The 18,215-nt window shown below is 48.4% G+C and overlaps 1 protein-coding gene across 3 annotated transcripts in view; it reads left to right on the top strand.

Moving 5' to 3' along the window:
- Positions 1-745: 745 nt before the first annotated feature.
- Positions 746-18,215, top strand: part of FAM110B (family with sequence similarity 110 member B) — a 132,264-nt gene continuing 114,794 nt past the window's right edge. The window contains exon 1 of one of the 3 annotated variants that reach the window (XM_079902033.1): positions 746-1,062. The gene's annotated coding sequence lies outside the window, so the exon portion shown is untranslated. Of the gene's footprint in view, positions 1,063-7,164; positions 8,513-10,440; positions 11,558-18,215 lie in introns of those variants that run through there. The other 2 variants (XM_079902034.1, XM_079902035.1) reach the window with 2 other exon arrangements.

Here is an 18,215-nt window from a genome sequence, read left to right as displayed (position 1 = left end):
AACTAGAGTGAAATAAGAGTCATACAATTCAAACATAGATGATCTTTCTGAGAAAATGGGATGAATGCAACTGTATTTCAAATGTACTAAAAATACAAAATACATATTTGCTACATATTTTAGAGACGTAATCATGTTGTGAATTCGTGTCGCATTCAAAATCAACCGTTTTGATAAATATAGATTTTTGCCTTTTAGAATTCCAAGTAGCAAACACTCAACCGGAATGGGTTTAATCTTCCTAAAACAGTAAAACCCTCAAAACCCCAATCAAGTTATTAAGCAAATCTAAAGAAAAAGCATTACCAAACCATGCAATATGAGATGAATAAGGATGCACCCCAAAACGCTTACTTGATTTTGAAACATCAGCTGGCCCATTCTCTAGGGCCAGTACCTTGTGCTCAGAGATTTTTTTTTCTATATTCTCTACTGTCTTCTTCAAATCTTTTTTGGAGTCTCAAAAGTGCCTTCAGAAGTTTAGTCTACAAATACTAAGGCGGTCCGTCTTATGTATGAAAGTTAGTCAACAGAGAATGTTGTCAGGCACCGGGATCTGGACGGGCTGACTGGCGGGTTATCACGCTCACAGAACAGGCTCCGGGTCTGGGGTTTCCTGGCGGTGGAGGTCGGGCGGTTCTCCACCGGGGAGGGAGCGGGGGTCGAGCGCGGGGGTTTGGAGGCGGGGCGGGGGTTTAGGGGCGGGAGTGAGGGGAGGGGGTGGGGCCGGGGCGGGGCGCTCGGGGGCGTGCACACTCGGCGGAGCCACGCGCTCGGGGCCGCGGCGACTCGCTCCAAGTTCCCTCCCTCGCGCCCTGGCGAAGGCTGCCCGAGCCCTCCCACTCGGCGCAGACCGAGCCGCCGCGGCCGCCGCCGCCAGCCGGGCCCTCAGCCGCCCCGCGCCCCAGGGCCCCTCGGTCGGCCCCGTCCACGCTCCGCCCTCCCGCGGCCCCGGCGGCCCGGCCCCCGTCCCTCGCGGGCCCCGACTCCTTGTCCCCGCAGCCCCCGGAGCCCGGAGCCCGGCTCGGGCCGCACCGCTCGCGGCCGGGGAGCGCGGCCGAGGTAAGGCTGGGCCGGGGGCCGGGTCGGGGGACCGCGCCGCGCCCCGATCGCGGACAATGCGGAAGCCGCGCGCGGCCGCGGAGCCGCCGGGTCCGTCTCTGCCGCTCCGGCGCTGCCTGGGGCTCGGTCCAGCCGGGCCTGGGGGCTGCATGGCCCGGACCGACGCCGGCCGGCGTTCCGGGCCGCGAGCTCGCCGCGCGCCCAGGGTCGGCGGGAGACCGGGCGGAGGCCGGGGCGGGGGCGGGGTGCGCGGGGCGGGGGGCGGCGAGTGGACCCCCTCGGCCAGGGCTCCTCGCAGGGCCTCTCGTCTTGGGGGCTGGGTGCTTTGGGAGCATCGGGCTCTCCCCGTCGCGGGCTGGGAATTCCTGCAAGAAATGCAGATTCGGAGGCAACGAAAGTTTGTTTTTGGTGGCCCCCTCCAGCTCCATCCGTGGTCTCCGTTGTCTCGACTTTATTTGAAAGCGTACAGATTTGAAATGGAATTAAGTGACCCCTGGCGCACTCGTGCCCCGTCACGCCGCGGAGCTCGGAACTCGGCCGCCCAGCGCTTGCAGGTTGGGGGAAGCCGCGGAGCCCGCTGCCCAGCCCGGGGGGCCCCGCTGGTGGTGAGAACCCGTGCGGCAGGGTGTAGACGGTGGTGACAGCTCTCCCTCCGTGCAGGGTGCAGGCCGGGCAGGGAAGCGGAGAGAACTTCGCTGTAAGCTTAAATCACTCTGGAGAGCGGAAAGCAAACACCAGGTGCCCGGCTTTTTAACCCTTTCGAGTTGGTATTCAGATGTACTTAGCCACAAAAATAAGCAGGCTTTATTTCCCGCAGGAGATGCAAGCTAACTTTGCACTTTTCCTCCCGGCCACGTCCTGTGCAAAATCTGGCTCACATCTGTGACAACAACTGCATGGCTGGCGTGGTGAGGACTGCACAGGGGTGTGATTCTGAGAAGGGGAATATGATAGTGGACTAAGCATTTTTGCAGCATAAATAGTAAATGACTGTAAATGACTTCCATTTCCTTCATTTCCCCTGTTGGCCGTGAAGATATTTATTTAGCCTTTTCCCCCCGATTTAAACTTAGAGTCATTCCATGGAAAATACCTATATTAACTTGTACTTGTTTTGTGACATCACCACCCCTGGTCGTTCCAATGAGCTATTTATTAAGCATAGTGTTTTTTTTAACATAAGGGTGAGTTAATGGTAAGCCAGACTTCTTCCTCGGGTTAACATTCCATTGCCTTACCCTATGGTACTTAATTTATGGTATTACTGTAGATGGTATTTTGACAGCCTGATAATCTGTAAAGAGCTTAGAACAGTGCCCTCCCTCCGGAACACGGTGCTAGGTGCCAGCTGGTTTTAGTTTTCATTTGTATCACCGGGTCATGTGTTTTTTCTCTTTGGAAAATGGTTGTTTTGGTTTTTTAAGTCCCAGATCTTTTAAATCACGGTCTATTTTAAGTCTGCAGTTTAATTTTAGATCAGAATTGAGGTTGGGCTGTTGTTTTGCTTATGACAGACGAGCTGTTCTGTGTATCCTTATGTATGAAGTATAGCAGGTTTGTGAGGACGAGAACACAGTCCTGCATCAGGTCGTATGCCGGTACGTTTCGCGAGACTTCATTATCCTGAAGGGCCTACCTGTCTAAGGAAAAGCCTAGACATTAGGAGAAACCTGGGCTCTGAACCCCTCCCCGAATCCCCTCGTTCTATAGGTTGAAAATCATACTTTCCATTCCGCGTTGCTGCTAGCAACAGCCGTTAGGTAACTCCTACCATGTCAAAAGGTAATAAAAGATAAATATATGTACTGTATACACATGCATCAACCAGCGCATATAAATCTTACCCGTGCTTTAAAATCTGCAGAGCAGAGTTTATAGCGTAACTAGCCAAGAAAAATTAAAACTACTTAATTGTTGTATGTTAGTAACCAAAAGATTATGTTTGTTGTCCAGGTATTTGAAAAGATTGTCAGGCGTTTACCTTCATTCTGAGGTCGCCCCCGCTTTTAACTTTGAAGTGACATCTTTTTCATTCCTAAACAGTTAATTTAGCTAAGCCGAGGCTTGGCGTTAATTCTTGGGGGCCCTGCAGAGCCAGGGCTGCTGTGCGGACAGTTGGGCAGTAGATGGTGCTGAGGATAATGCTGGGGAACAGACGTGTGCTCAGGGAAAGCTGCAGGGATTCCTTTAGCAATTTCATTGCTTGCCCTCTCCGCAAAATATACTCTGTCTGCACTGACACATCCTAACAGTCTTCTTAGGAATAAACTTTTAAAAAAGTTTGTCCTTTGTCTTTTCAACTTTTAAAGAATATTGGCCAGATTTTTCTCTCTGAAAACCAGGGTATTCCAGGTATTAAAACATTGTCAAAATATTATTTAGTCGACTGTACCCTTTACTCTTATTTTCCCATAATAGAGTAAGATTGACTGTTCTGAGCGTTGGGGATCTCCAACAATCCTGGACTTTTTTTTTTTTTCCTTCGGTATTTAACTTCTAGGAGAGAGAAACAAATGATAAGAAACCTACTTGCTTGTTGACTTTATTTAAGACAACAACTTCCTAGGGTGAATTCTTATTTATTCTGGTTTTTACCACCATTCTGCCTCCCAGTATGATGCAGTGAGAATTGCAATTCAGGCTGAAGGCTCTGGAGCTCTGCAAAGCCATGACTCATCCACGAAAACATATATTCATTCTACTTAGTACAGCGCCAAGGAGAGGAGGTGCGCTCGGAACAAAGGCTTTGTGGATTGTGATGGGAGTTATCTCTGTGGCCGGCGTGGGGACCGGTCCAGTCCCAGACAGATGACGGTGCGTTCCCTTAACTCCTCCAGCGTGGGTTCCTTGCTCTTATCTCCTTGCTGCAGGTGAGGCAGGTGACTCACGGAGCTCAGAAGAAGCAAAGCTGATTTCATGTTGTAATGGTGATCTTGTTTGGTATTGAAAGCATTATAGAAACACACAAAAGTAATGCTTGAGAACTTTTCAGAGGAGAACACAAATTATGCCCAGAAATGTTCATCGAAGAAGCTAAATGTAACATTGATTCTGAACTTCGTCAGGATAAGTTACGGGGTGATTTGCATGGAAGATTTTGGAGAATAGTAGTTAAGAAATTTAGTGTTTCATTGTTCATGGATGTCATGGTCCAAATAATTAATTGCAGGTAATTAGTTACTGGCAAGGAAGTGTATTGCAGAATACATTTTCATCCTGTTTTTAAACCGGGGTTAGTTTCTGGATGATCTTTTGTAATACAACATTAATGAACTTAAGTCATGCATATTCACTCCTATTCTGACATGTTTGGTTCCCTCCTGCTTGTGAGAAGGGCCTGCATGTGATTTTCACATTTTTAACTTTTTGTGGTTTGAGTCTCACACGGAGAATCACGTAAGAACACAGCATTTGAAGTCATCAGTCTTGTTTATTAAAAAATTTTAAAAAAAATTTTAAGGAAATGTTAGTAGGTGAAACAAATTACTTCCTTTTTCCAGTACGATTAAACAATTCTAAAGTGGAACTGGCACTAAAGATGGGATTTTTAAAATTGTAAACACTTTAGGGAGAAGTTCAGAGGTGAATCCTCAGCCCAAGGAAACAATACGTCATTTGGCAGACAGGTGTCTAGAAGAACGATAAGAATTCTCTGCTGTAGTTTATACCTCAGAGCGAGCTCAGTGGGTTTTGAAATTGTCCAGTTCCGGATAAAGCTTTTCAAAATACAATTCGGAAGCATATGGGGAATTTTGGAGTCGTTATGTTGTAATGCAAAGCATTTTACCCCTCAGGGCCCCTTTAGAAGTTAGTTGCATCTTTTTGTCTTTTTCAGGAAGAATCACTGGTATCCTTCAAAACGGTCATTTTGACAGCAAGTTTTTTGTCCCCTTGACTGGACTGTGATGAAAAGGAAGTAATTATGTGAAATAATGTAATTTAGTAATTTCTTCTCTTATGATTGTTATATATTTTTTCTTTATTTTTTGGCTGCGTTGGGTCTTCACTGCTGTGCGCAGGCTTTCTCTAGCTGTGGCGAGCGGGGGCTGCCGTTTGTTGCGGTGCACGGGCCTCTCATTGTGGTGGCCTCTCCCGTTGCAGAGCACGGGCTCTAGGCCCGTGGGCCTCAGTAGTTGTGGCACGTGGGCTCTAGAGCGCAGGCTCAGTAGTTGTGGCGCACGGGCTTAGTTGCTCCGCGGCATGTGGGATCTTCCTGGACCAGGGCTCGAACCCGTGTCCCCTGCATTGGCAGGCAGACTCTTAACCACTGCGCCACCAGGGAAGTTCCAATGATTGTTACGTTAAACAGATATTTATATATTGATTGTGTGCCAGGTGCTGGGGATAAGCAGTGCCCAGGAAAGACAAGGTCCCTGCCTCTCTAAGGCATCTTAGTGTCAAGTGGGGCAAAATAGATGATAAAGTAAACAAGCAAATGAAAAGCTAACTTGAAGCAGTAATAATTGCAGTCAAGAGTGAGGGTGGTGTTCTAGTCTGGGCTGGGTGGTCTGGGAGGGCCTCATGGAGGATGTTTGAGCTGAGACATATGTGAAAAAAAGGGGCAACCTCTGGAAGGCCTCTGGGCAGAGAGGACAGACAGCCTGTGCAAAGGCCCCGTGGCCTCTGTGAGGAACAGGCAACAGTGGCAGAAGAACCAGGTCAGCAGGGCCTTCCTTGTAGGCCACCTCTGCATTGGAAGCTGCAGTGGAAACCTGCGTCCTGTGCAAGTGGTCTTACTGATTCTTACAAACCACATGAGAAGGTATTTGCAGATGCCGTTGCTTCCAGGTGCACTGAAGGCTGATGGTGTCAGAGATTAAGGAGACTGGGACAGCCTGGATTTGTCAGGTTCATGGGGAGTCACAGACACCATGAGCACATTCAGAATGGGTGGTAGATCCCTTGGGAGTTCTAGCTTTGTTCACCTCTCTTACTCCATTGGGGGCGGGGCAGGGTGAGGGCTTGAGCCGAGGGGATTCCAGGCCAAACACTTAGCTGTCCCAGCAAATAGGTAAGTCGGTGCCCAAGGGGCTGGGAGGGGGAGCATTTCTAGTTGAGCCTGTCTGGGCGCAAAGATCGGCTCTGTAGGTTGAACAGGTTACCCAGGCTTGTGGAACCTCAGTATCCTGATCTGTAAAATGGGGAAAACTGCAGGAACTACTTCATGGGATCGTTGTGAAGTTTTAGGAGGACGACGCTTGCCAAGTGCCGGGCACTCCATGGAGTTTGATTGCTGTTGGGTGTTACTGTCTCGTGGATGTCATCCGTCCCTCCATCCGTCTTGTATATTCTTATCACACGGGTAACAGGGTGAAAGGCACTTTTTCAGAGACTCACCCTGCCTGCTGAAGCTAAGGTTGCCCCTCCTCCAGCCACTCTGTGTCCCCCAGTCCTATGTTATTTTATTCACAGCCCTCATTCCTAAGGGAAATTGTATACTTTGTTTACACATTGTTATTAGTACATTTCTCCTGGTTGAGAGGGTCACTGTCGTGTCAGCTGCTGTATCCGCAGGGCCTGGGATGGGACTTAGTTACCAACCAACTGTGCAGGTGACACTGCCGACTGTGGGGTCCTTCCCACGGGAGCCAAAGGCACAGCAGAAAGGCCTGTTCTCAGGCAGGGTTCTTCTCTGACTCTGTTTTTTGTGCTGAAATGATGGGCCTTCCAGCCCAGGTGTATAAACCCGGGGTCCAGTGGGCAGGCTTCAAGCCGGCCTTGGGAGAGCATTTTGGGGATGGGGGTCAGAGGAGAGGGAGAGTTGGTATCTGGTATCGGGGTAGTGGGACATGCTTATGGCTTTACCCCGGCCCTTCAGAGGGTGTCACCTGCTTCATCTTCCATAAATGTCAGCGGGGCCTTGCCTAATACCTGAGATGCCAGCTCAGGCACCCACCTCCTTCTATAAACCACAAGAGGAAACATGGTGGGGAAGTGCACCCGCTGTGAAAGGGCCCATGCTTGCCTCCCCCCTGCCCCCGGAAGCGGGCACTGAAATCAGGACCAGAGCTGGCAACCTGGTGGACCTGCGTAGTCAGCACTCGGGACTGTGGGTTATTCCCCCCTGTTTCCAAGTTATATCTTGTCACTAATGATACTGTGTCCCATTATAATGACGTTTGTTGGTGCACTGATTTTGATTCTATATTTTTGTATTTTTCAAAAGGAAATCATACCCATTTTACAAATAAGAATATTTATATGTTCTTCTCCAGGCTTTAATCTTTCCCAGTACTTGCTTGTTGACTGTAGTCTTTGGGTGAAGTTTAGTGAATGAAATGTAAAGACGTATTTTCAAATCCTTGTGCAGACACTCCACCATCCTAGAGGTGTGAGCCTGTTTATTTACACACATGCAAGCTATCATCTTCTGATCCCTGGCTACCGGGGGTGGGGGGGCACCGTTTCCACTAGGGGTCAGAAACGGACAGGTGGAAACGGGAAACTCAGTGGTGTTGGGAAGTACCAGGGAATCCTGACAGCACTTCTGTGTTTTGACTGCATCGTTAGAACAAGGTGAATTGGGAGTTTCCCTGTACACTTAACTTGAGTTGGGGATTTTTCAAATCCTTTTAATCTATCCCTGGCCATTGCTCATTCAAATGGTCACGGATTGGAATGTTGTGATTTTTAAGAATCAGATGTTTTTCTTCCCAGTAAAGTTTGTTCTTGTTCAGTGACCATGAAGGAAGAAGAGAAATCATTGTGTTGGTTTGGAATTTGACAAGTCCTGGGTGCTCCTCACAGCTTCTGTGAGCTTTGTTTTAACTTACAGCGGGACTCGGGTGTGTAACTACAAACCTTCTGACAGTTTTTGGTCAACGTGGCCACCATATTTTAAGGGATAGACTGGCTGTCTAGTAACTTAGTTATTTAATTTAACGGAGATTTTTTTTTTAATCCTTGTTAGTGAATTTATATTTACAGTTCTTATAGGGGGAGAGTATTATAGAGTCATATAAATCTATTTTCTGTGGGAAGTTGGGATATTCTGTTAGGTCGCGCTAGAGGAGATTTGTGCTTTAACTGTAGAGTCTGGAATTTGGTTTTAAGAGAACTTTCCATATAAGTGATGGGAGTCCCACACATGTCACACAGTTGGGGTGTGTGTGTGTGTGTGTGTGTGTGTATGTATGTGAGAACTTCACTTCTCCAGCTCTAAGCCCTGTGTTCAGTGTGAGCTTCCCACGGGCCACGATTCCCCAGTTAGATGCCGCCCTGCCCTCGCTCCAGCATTGAAGGGTTCCAGCTCACGTGGCCTGATCTGCTTATCGGGTTTCTCCCACAGGTATTTTTCCTTTCAGAATCCACTGGCATGGGACCGAACCGCTTTGGTTCTTAGTCGCCCATTGCTATTTCCACATGCTTTTTCCAGAGGGATTTCAGCACGAAGCACTCAGCTGTTGAAAAGCTCTGTCCTTTCCTCGGATCTTTCCCCAAAAGCGTTTAGGTGAGTTCAGTTAATGATAAAGAGACTGCGTCCCAAAGCCTTTTAATTCAGCGCGCCAAGACGTTATCAAACATCCTTATACGTTTTGTGTCAGAAATACCTAAGGATCTTCATTTGAATTTGGATTTTTCATGTTACCAGGTAGCATTTATTACTCACATATACCTGGTGTTAGTCAGGGTACGCCAGAGAAGCAGAACCGATAGGATCTCAGTCTTGATCTCAAGGAAGTTTATTGTAAGGAGTTGATAGGCGCGTGTGGTTTTGGAGGCGGAGAAGCCCCAGGATCTGTCGTCTGCAGGTGGGAGACCCCAGAGAGACGAGGGCTCAGCTCCGGTGTGAGGGCGGGTGGAGACCCGGGTCTCAGCTCAGCCGGGCGGAGGGATCTCCCTCTCCCTCTCCCACCTCTTGTTGGGTTCAGGTCCTCCTCGGATGAGACAAGGCCGCCCACACCGGGGAGGGCCACCTGCTTTACTCAGTGCACCAGTCTGAATGTTAATCGCATCCAGAAACGTCCTTACAGACACACCCAGAGCCACGTTTCACCAAATACCTGGGCACCTCGAGTCCCAGTCCAGTGGATGCGTAAAATTGACCCTGACACGTGGGCAGTATAATCAAAGCATTTCAGGAACTAGATGAGCTGTTGTGAAAACATTTTGTAGAACTACTGTTTCCCAAGCCTGTTTAAACGAACTGCCCCCCGGAGGGCTAAGGCCATGGACCCGCCTCCGTGAAGGCTCTCCCAGAAGGACCGGCAACGTTGCACCTGTGCCTTGCCGGCCAGCACTTCCTGCACTCGTTCAGTTGATCGCTCTATTTTGTGATGTGTTCTTGGTTCCTGGTTCCTTTAGTGAGACAGTGAGTTCATCAGGGATGGAGGCACTGGGTGTATTTCTCCGCATGAGTGTCGCCTGCGTGAGGAAAACACGGTCGTGTCACTGACACCCCTTCTTCTCCCTACTCTGTGTGGTCCTGGTGTAGCCCACACCCATGGAGATGACCTTCACAGCCATGAGCACGGAGGCCTAAGTCTCCACCTTATGGTGGATCCCCGACACAATTTACGTTCAAGTTTAAAGCAGTTTCCTTGTATAATTATGTCTGATTTCCAGTTTGTTTGTTTTGGGCCGCGGCTTGCGAGATCTCAGTTCCCCAGCCAGGGACTGAACCCAGGCCACAGCAGTGAAAGCCTGGAATCCTAACCACTCGGCCGCCGGGGAACTGCCTCCCTTTTTCTTTTTTTGAATGAAAGATAGGTGCCTTTTGTTAAGAGAGTTCCCCTCACTCTTATTTGGTCTTAAGATTTCAACCTGTTAGGGAAATGTCTCAAAACTTGGTGCTCTGTGATGAGCTCGATTGGTAGGATGGGGGTGGGAGGCTGGGGGGGAAGGAGGTCCGAGATGGGAGGGGACGTATGTACACGCAGAGCTGATTCACTTCGTTGTACAGCAGAAACTAACACACCACTGTAAAGCAGCTGTGCTCCAATTAAAAAAAAAATGGAAAGAAGAAACTTGAAAACATACATTTCTCTGGTTTCAACAGAAGGTAGTTTTCAGATTTGATGGTAGATACTATTTATTATTGCATAACCTAGTGAATATAGGAAGGAATTGAGTGCAGTATTGGTTTTCTATAGGATTATTCACACCTCTGATTTTTCCCTGCCTTAGCCTGTGTAATCAATGATAAGGATAGCGATATCGTTATCACGTCAGACCCTTATACAGTGTTTAGTACGTTCCATCACTTTACCTATATTCTTGGTACTTGCATGATGGCTCTGCCGTCTTCTAGTTGAAATAGTTGGTGCATTTATGCTTCTTTTCTTCAGTGACATTGAGCTTTAAGAGGTAAGTAACTGATCAGTTGCCTATAACTAAAACTTTAATTTCTCCCGGAGGTCACTTTTAGGTTGACTTGTTTAGAATGGTCTGGGCTTTCCTGAGGTTCCTTATCTGGCCGTGTTTGGATTATGAGTTGGTTTGAGACGAGAAGCAACCACAGGCAGCGGTTTGGTACAGGGCCTGGTGACCTTGACAGTGGTGGGTGACCTTGGCAGGTTCCAGAAGGCTGACTTTCAGGTCTGTACTAGACCCCAGAGGAGAGCTTTATCTAGTATCCCGATCTCCTTAGATAAAACTGGCTGAGGCCAAGGTACGTAGAGCTAAAATCTTCTCACCTACCACGTTTCACCATTAGGCCACGGACGCCATGCTTCACTGAGCTGTTTTCCGAAAGCAGTGTTCAGATTTGGGTCAGCTGATGCAGGGACTAGTGGTGTCCCTAGTCACTGGTACCACTTCCATTTCAGCACATACATGCTTGAGTGCCTGCTGTTGGCCAGGGACCGTGCTGCCACCGGGTCGCGTGGACGTCGCATCCTCACTCGTCTTGAAGCTCTGCGTGGCTCCGGGCCTATGGGCCACCTCCCTCAGAACTTCATCCTCATCTCAGCCATCTCTTAGACCTTCATTTCTTCAGTTCTGAGCCCAAGACCCTGCCTGTCATGGAGCATTGACGTGACCTCAGGGTGCTTCCAAACGCGTCCATCCTCTGAAATGTCCTGTTGCTCCTGTTGAAATTGTCAGGGTTCCTTGTGAGTGGGGTCACGTGATCCACAGTGTTGCACACTCACGTGGGGACGGCAGCAGCAGTGAAGCGAAGATTCTTCTTTTTATTCTAGGAGAAAAATAAAGCTTCGTCCCTTTTTCTTTTTACTGTTACTTTTTGGCCCCTCTATCCCCACTTTGAACAAAAAGTAATACCGAGAGAACATTATTCAGAAAGTATTTTTTTCTTGCATCTTGAGAAGTAGCAGCAAAGCTCCTGTAAGAAACTTCCTTCTACCGATAAGAGCGTGAATTCCTCAAACCTAAAAGAGCAAACTTAGTAGCAAGCAAGACAACTTTCATCTGTGCTCGTAGATGTTACATGCTTTGTGGTGTAATGAAGCGACGGTGTAGGAGCCGTGGAAAGCTTGCCGTTGGGAAGGGGTGACTTCTCCACCCGCCCCTGCATCTGAACTGACGCTGCCACCCTGTGAGTGGGAGAAGCCTCCAGGCTGATGGCAGAAGGCAGGTCGATGTCCTTCAGCCTGTGCTCTGCCAGCTGATGCTTAGTGGCTCACTGTCACCCCATCCTGAAAGGAGGACCCTCGTCCCCTTTGACATCCTCTCTGGGTTTTCCCCTCCATCTGATTCTGAAATGTCTCCCCTGCCCGGCCCAGCTCTGCGTTCCTGGCGTACCTTCCGTGACCCTCGGTCAACTGAGACCGACCCCCAGGCCTCCATCCTCTCTTCTTTTCTGGCTGATACCCCCGCCTCGGTCTTCTTCCCTTTCCTGCCTCTATTGCACTTTCTCCGGAATTAGCCGCATCGACGGTCTGTCACGTTGCTCAGCTGCTCCAGGCCCCGCCCAGGTGCCCAGGACAAAGTCTTGTTAACCCACCGTCCAGGCTTCCCTGACTTGGCCCCAGGGCCCCTCCAGCCCCTTCCCTGGGCGCCTCCCATCCACTGCACCTGGTGTTTCCTCTCTCTCTGCTCCGTGAAGTCCTGGTCATCCTAAAAGGCTCCGTCATGCCTCCTCTCTGATTCTTTTCCTTGACTTCATGTGGTCTGAATAAAAAGAACAGAGGAGACAGTCACGTCTTTTGTGATGCTCAAGTAATGTGAATGCAAAGGCGTGAAAGTATGTCTCTGCCTTGTCATTCGATAGAGGGACGGGAATCATATCCAAACCAGTAGCCTCTTGTGAGAATCTGCTTCAGTCTTAGTCTGCTCTGCTACCCTGAGAGTGGTTTGCATCTCACGATTGAGGTGAAGGGCCTCTCAGGTGCGGAGGGAGTTTGCAGATGGGATCAAGGTAGCACTATTGATAATATCCTGAGAGATCGTGGAGAAGACAGGGCGTGCCAGGATTAAAATAAATGCCCTGAATTTTCAGAAAACGCCAAGAGATCCTAGCCCTGCACTGTCCAGTGTGCTGGCCGCTGGTTATGTGACTGGCCTGAATTGCTATATCCTCTGAGCGTGAAGTACCAGATATTGAAGATTTGCTTGAAAGGAGAATGTAAAATGGCTCATGAATAATTTTTTACGTTGCATGTTGACATGATACTATTTTGGACGGATTGGGTAAAATGTATCATCAAGTTTATGAGTAAAATATATCATCAAGATAATTTCACCTGTTTTTTTAAATTTTTACTACAGCTACAAGAAAACTTACAAGAACGTACACGGTTCACGTTTGCGGCTTGCATTCTGTTTCCCCGGGAGGGTGCTGTTTTAGACTCTACGATTCATTGCTTTTCCTTCACGTCCTTGGCAACATCCTACGGCACAGTGTGGAACAGATGGCTGAGCCCTCGTAGGAAAGGAAGTAGTCAGAGCTCAAAGCAGGATAGTTTCCCGAAGAACAAATCATGCCAAGCCAACCTCATTTGTTTTCCGTAAGGTTACGAGGCTAGAAGATCAGAACGGTTCTGTAGGTTCCTATTTGAAACGCCTCCTCTGATGAGCTCGAGGACAATTTAGGGAACGGAGAGTTGTGGTTGACGGCATGGCTGTGTCTGTGGCTGACTGAACTCAGTTCCCAGAATGTCGTAGATTGATGGTGGTGTCGGGAACAGGCTGGGGGATGCTCTCAGGCTTCCCAAAGAGCTTGTTTCATAAACGAAGGTCATTTATGAAGATGTCAAGTTTGACCAGGTTTTGGTAGTCTGGAGAAGGTTACCCATGCCAGCTGCGGTCTGGAACTCGTTCACTGAGCACATGTGTTGAGGGCACGTGTGCCCAGGCTCCTCGTTGGTTGGGTGCTGGGAGTGAGGACTAAGGATGTATTGTCCCCGACCTCTAGAGTGACCTTCAAACTGTTGTTTCTGAAAGAACATTCTGGCTTTGCCCACTAGGTACCTGTTTGGCTGCATCTGTACAGAAGTGGATCGTTCTGTATCTGGTCAGGGTTTTTGAACTTTAGTTGAAAGTTATGGACCTTCTGAGCTCTTAGCAATCTGAAGCTTGTGGGAAGTTCTTTCTCATGTTTATGCAGCCGATCCACTGCTCTGCTTCCCTCAGAGTTCATCTTCCACGTGTGTAGGAAGTAGCTGTAGGCAGAGTTTAGGTGACAAGGAGTTATCTTAGACCCTCCTAGAACCACCTTCCTGACCGAGAAGCCATCTGGTCCATCCTGCGCTCTACTGTGGTTGGAGGATATTCCAGAAGCGGCCACGTGACACCTTTGCTTGTATTTTGGTGGAGACATTGTCAGTGTGTCCTGCATTGTTATCACTCAGTGCGCTCAACAATTTACACACTTACAAATTTGTCAAAAACATGCAAGGCAAATCATTTGATGATAAACGGTAAACTGTAGGCAAAATTGAAGCTCGACTATAACAACTTAGTAGGAAATTATGGCTGGTTTCTTCTCTATCTTGTCCTGTTTCTATGCTTTAATTTTCTGTAAGTCCTGAAATTTTAATTTTCTGTTTGTCTCTGATTTTATTTTCTTTTCTCTTGAAGGTATCTCACATCTTTTTGTGAAAGAAAGCAAGGCTTAAAGTAAAACTAGACGCTTTCTTAATGGTTATTTAAAGTCTTTACATTGGGAAGGTAGGAGTTTTATATTTGACTGTATCGGAGCTTTCATATTACCTATTTAGATCAGCAGTGGGCAGCTTTCCAATTTTTTATTTATGTATTTTTTTTGTAGATGAGAAAAATATTTAGAGGTTACATTTTGTTTTTCCATTCAAAATGACAAGACTTATTGATACCTTTGTGTGGAGGAAGGGTGGGGCAGGATTCTTACAACTTAATTATCTCTTGGGTAGAAAATCTCCAAGAGAAGTTTGGTTACGTTTCTGGGCCCTGAACGGGGCCCTCTCTGGGCGTGTTTGGGTGGTCGCAGTACCTGGCAGGCAGGCTTCTGGGCTCCTGTGCTTGTGCGGGGATGCTCGGGGTCCCCTGGGGTTAGCCATACATTTCTCAGAAAAGCCTGCAGGGCTGGTGTTTCTACTGTCCCACCGAACTTGGTGCCGAGAGCTGAGGTGGAATCTGCAAGGTGCTGGCGAGGGGCAGAGCTGGTCTAGTGCCTGCACTCGGGGAGCCAGGGCTGTGGCCTTGGCCGTGAGCGGAAAGAGAGGCCCTCACCGCCCTCCTGGCCTGGCCTTCCCTTTCCTGGGGTCGTGCATCTCACCACCCCCGACCTGGGCTGGCAGAGGGTGGAGTAAACATCCCCACCTTTGTCTTCCCCAGCTGGAGCTCCCTGCCCGGGGCTGCTCCCAGAGGCCCTGAGGTCCACTCTACCCTGGGCTGTCCCTTCTGCCCACCCGCCCTCCCCAGGCCTAGAGGGGCTGTTGACGGGATGGCAGGGCTGGGGTCCAGAAGGGGCTGGACAGTCAGCTCTCTGTCTCCCACGCCGAGGCCCAGATGATTTCCATCCTGACACGTGTCCGCTTCACCCATAACCTGCTGTTGCTGTTGCCATTTCTAGCACCATCTTTTTTTTACTTCTCATTTTGGGTTTATTCCATCTCGTTTAGAAGCTCTGAGTTGGCTCCACAGTAGATTTAACAGTCTATTCAGGGCGCTGTCTCAGGGGCACATTGCTGGAAAACAAGGTCACGTCTCCCTTTAACACCAAGACAAACTGATAAATGCTTGCAAGAGGAGCGAAGTAGCGGCCTTCAGCTCTGGAGTGTTTGTTCCCGTGCTGGGAAGGAGGTCGGGACCCGTGTCTCCTGGGGACGGGGGTTTTCTGTGCACTGAGATCCGGGCCTCTCGTGTGCAGCGTTATGCTTCTGCCCTCTGTTCTCTCTGGCTTGGCAAAGGGCCAAGCAAAATGGGAACTCTTAGGGTGAACTTGGTGTCACAGTGCTTCCTCAAAAGGCCCTTCAAGATTACCTGCTCCAGTGGTCCCCACCGTGGACCCCTTAAGGACACCTGGGATTCTGTAGCATCCGAGTGGGAGCCGGGGGAGCACCCAGGTTGCCTCTGGGGGGGCCAGTGATGCACAGGTGGCTTTAGGAGCCCTTGATCTGGGCCATTGATTCCCAGACTCTAGCACATCAGCGTTAACCTGGAGGGTTAAACACGAATTGCTGGTCTGTCCCCAGAGTTTCTGATTCACTGGGTCCTGGAGGGCCTGAGAATGTGCATTTTTAATGGATTCCCTGGTGATGTTGAACCTGATCTGGGGGAAGTCCTCATTCTTAAAGATGCCTGGTGCTTGCTTTGCGAGCCCCCAGGCACCAGAAAACTTGGCAGGATCCTGGGCTGGAGGGAGGGTGATTGAGGGTGGATGTCTTATAGGCAAAATGTTGGGAAGACAGAAAGGGTTATAAGCGCTCACCCTGAGGAGATGAGCTGTGTGTCACAGGTTTTAACTTTCTCACCAAGAATCTGAAACAGCGTGGATAATTTTTACTGTAACGCTTCTGCTTAATAAGCCAGGGATGTCTATGTTTTTCTGTAGCCGCTTTGCCTTTGTCTTTAGTCCGTGTGCATTTTCATCGTTAACGTATCAGTTCCTTTATGGTTTGCTTTGGGCGGGTACCATTTATTAAGCATTTTAAGACATCTGGAAGCAAAACTATGAGCTTCATATTCTATTTTAAAAGAAAATAATTTTAATGGAACTCTGTTCTTGGAGTGTATTCAACTTCTATAACATATTTTAAAATGAAGTGAGTATAAGATATCTTTGTTAATTAACATCAAGACTTTGGACTGTGAAAATGTACTTTATTTCCCTAGACTGAAAAAAATGTTTTTATGAAATAATATCCTTGTCTTGGGAATTTTCGTTTTTTCAGCTGAGTTAGTTCTGTTCCTGCTCTCAGACAGCTTGCTTTTTTTTCTAATTGTTTTAGAGTACATCAAATTTACATTCTCGGAACACTTTTTCTTATTTCAACAAAAATTAATGTAGGTACTATTAAATGGATTATATTTAAATGAATATAGTGAAGATAATTTCTAAATTTAGTCTTAGACCCCTTAAGTAAAATTGCCCTCAGTGAGCTGAAACTTTTTTTTTTTTTTTTTAGTTACAGGGATTTAAAATGACATCTAGTGAAATGTATATTCTATAATTAAAATAAGTCCCATTTGGAAACAAATTTGACTCACAGATAGAATGTTGGACTATTTCTTATTATATCATTCAATGCATTCTATTTTTATGGGTTAATTATAGAGTTGACCCATTTAATCTGAGTATCTCACAAAACAGAAACTAGGGTATCTTTTAAACTATTTTAGAATCTGAGCAATCGGCTGTCTCTTTGGTGAGTGTGGCCAGAGGGAACCAGAACACGTATTCTCTGTGTCCCTTTGATGATCTTTTTATCTATGAAATAGATACTTTTAGATAAATGGTTACACTGGGCAAAAAGAACACTAGGGGTTGAAGTAAAATCTGTATTATCTACTGTTGCATAATGAGTGACCCCAAAACGTAGCATCCCCAAATGATAAAGGCTTCCCATCTTCACATTTCTGTGGCATTCGGGTGTCTAGGGGGTGGCCGGGTCCACAGTCACCTGGAGGTGGGACAGGGCCCGGAGGAGCTGCATCCGAGGTGGCCCAGCTGGGTGGCAGGTGGGTTGATGCTGCTCTAGGTGGGTCGGGAGAGCTGGGTTCACCCTCACCTGGGACCTTTCCCGTCACTCTCTGAACTGTTTTGGTTAGAGGTCCACCTCTTGGCCAGGGAAACGCCAGACGGGTGGTCCTTCGCAGTGTTCCAGACTGGCTCGCTGCCCATCTCCACGTGTTTGTCCTGAGGTGCCACCTTGTGCCAGGAAGTGCCAGGCACCACGTTCCGTGCCCCCGGTGAGGTGATGCCCTGAGCAGATGTGCAGGTGTGGGAGGGATCCAGCCCAGGGAGGCTTTCCTGTAGAGGGTCCCATCTGGGCCCAGTCAGATCTTCCTACCTCTTAGGGGAAGGTGGGTGTTCGGTAGATGAAGGGATGGGCTGGCGGAAGGCCGTTGGTCGGGCAGAGACTCAGAGGGAAATCCTAGCCAGGTAGGTAGGACCAAGTCAAGGGATTAAGGCGTGAAATGGCAGAGCAAGCCTGAGGTGCTTCCGGTAGTCTAGATTTGCTGTGTGAGGTGAAATGCTCGAGCTGCAGAAGGAGTCGGGGAACGGAGGAACCTAGCACGGCAGGTGCAGGGCTTGCACCTCATCCTGTAATTCCGCGCTTCCGAGCCACACAGCGTGGATGCGTGGTCACATTGTTCATCGTGTGCATTGTCTCGGCATTCCTTTGACTAAGGACTGAGCACCTACAAGGTTTAAGGCTTTGCACCGTGCCCCTTACTCCCGCGAGGTGGACATGTCTCCATCTTGCAGAGGAGAGGCTGGTTGAGGGAGGTGAATAGACTTGCGCCAGTTCGCGTGGCTGGTGAGCACCGGCTGAGGGTTCCTATGCCTCCATGTGAAAACGTAGAGTTAAATGCAAACTGATTTTTCGTAAGAATCACGCGAGGCACATGTTTAAAACAAAGAGTTCCAGCTCCACCTTAGAGTTACTTACCTGTAGGGGAAAGGCCATGGGGGGTGCTGAGAACTGGTGGAGTTGAGAGCCCAGCTTTGCTTTAGGCTGGGACTTTGTCTCAGTGTGGGTGGGAGAACTGGGGGAGAGGGGAAGTTATATATGGGTTGAGAGGCATGAAGACCAAAGGATTTATTGGGA

The sequence above is a fragment of the Stenella coeruleoalba genome, assembly GCF_951394435.1.
Source record: "Stenella coeruleoalba genome assembly, chromosome: 17".
Classification (NCBI taxonomy): domain Eukaryota; kingdom Metazoa; phylum Chordata; class Mammalia; order Artiodactyla; family Delphinidae; genus Stenella; species Stenella coeruleoalba.
The sequence above is the reverse complement of the archived record's forward strand: the minus strand, read 5'-3'. Positions and strand labels throughout refer to the sequence as shown.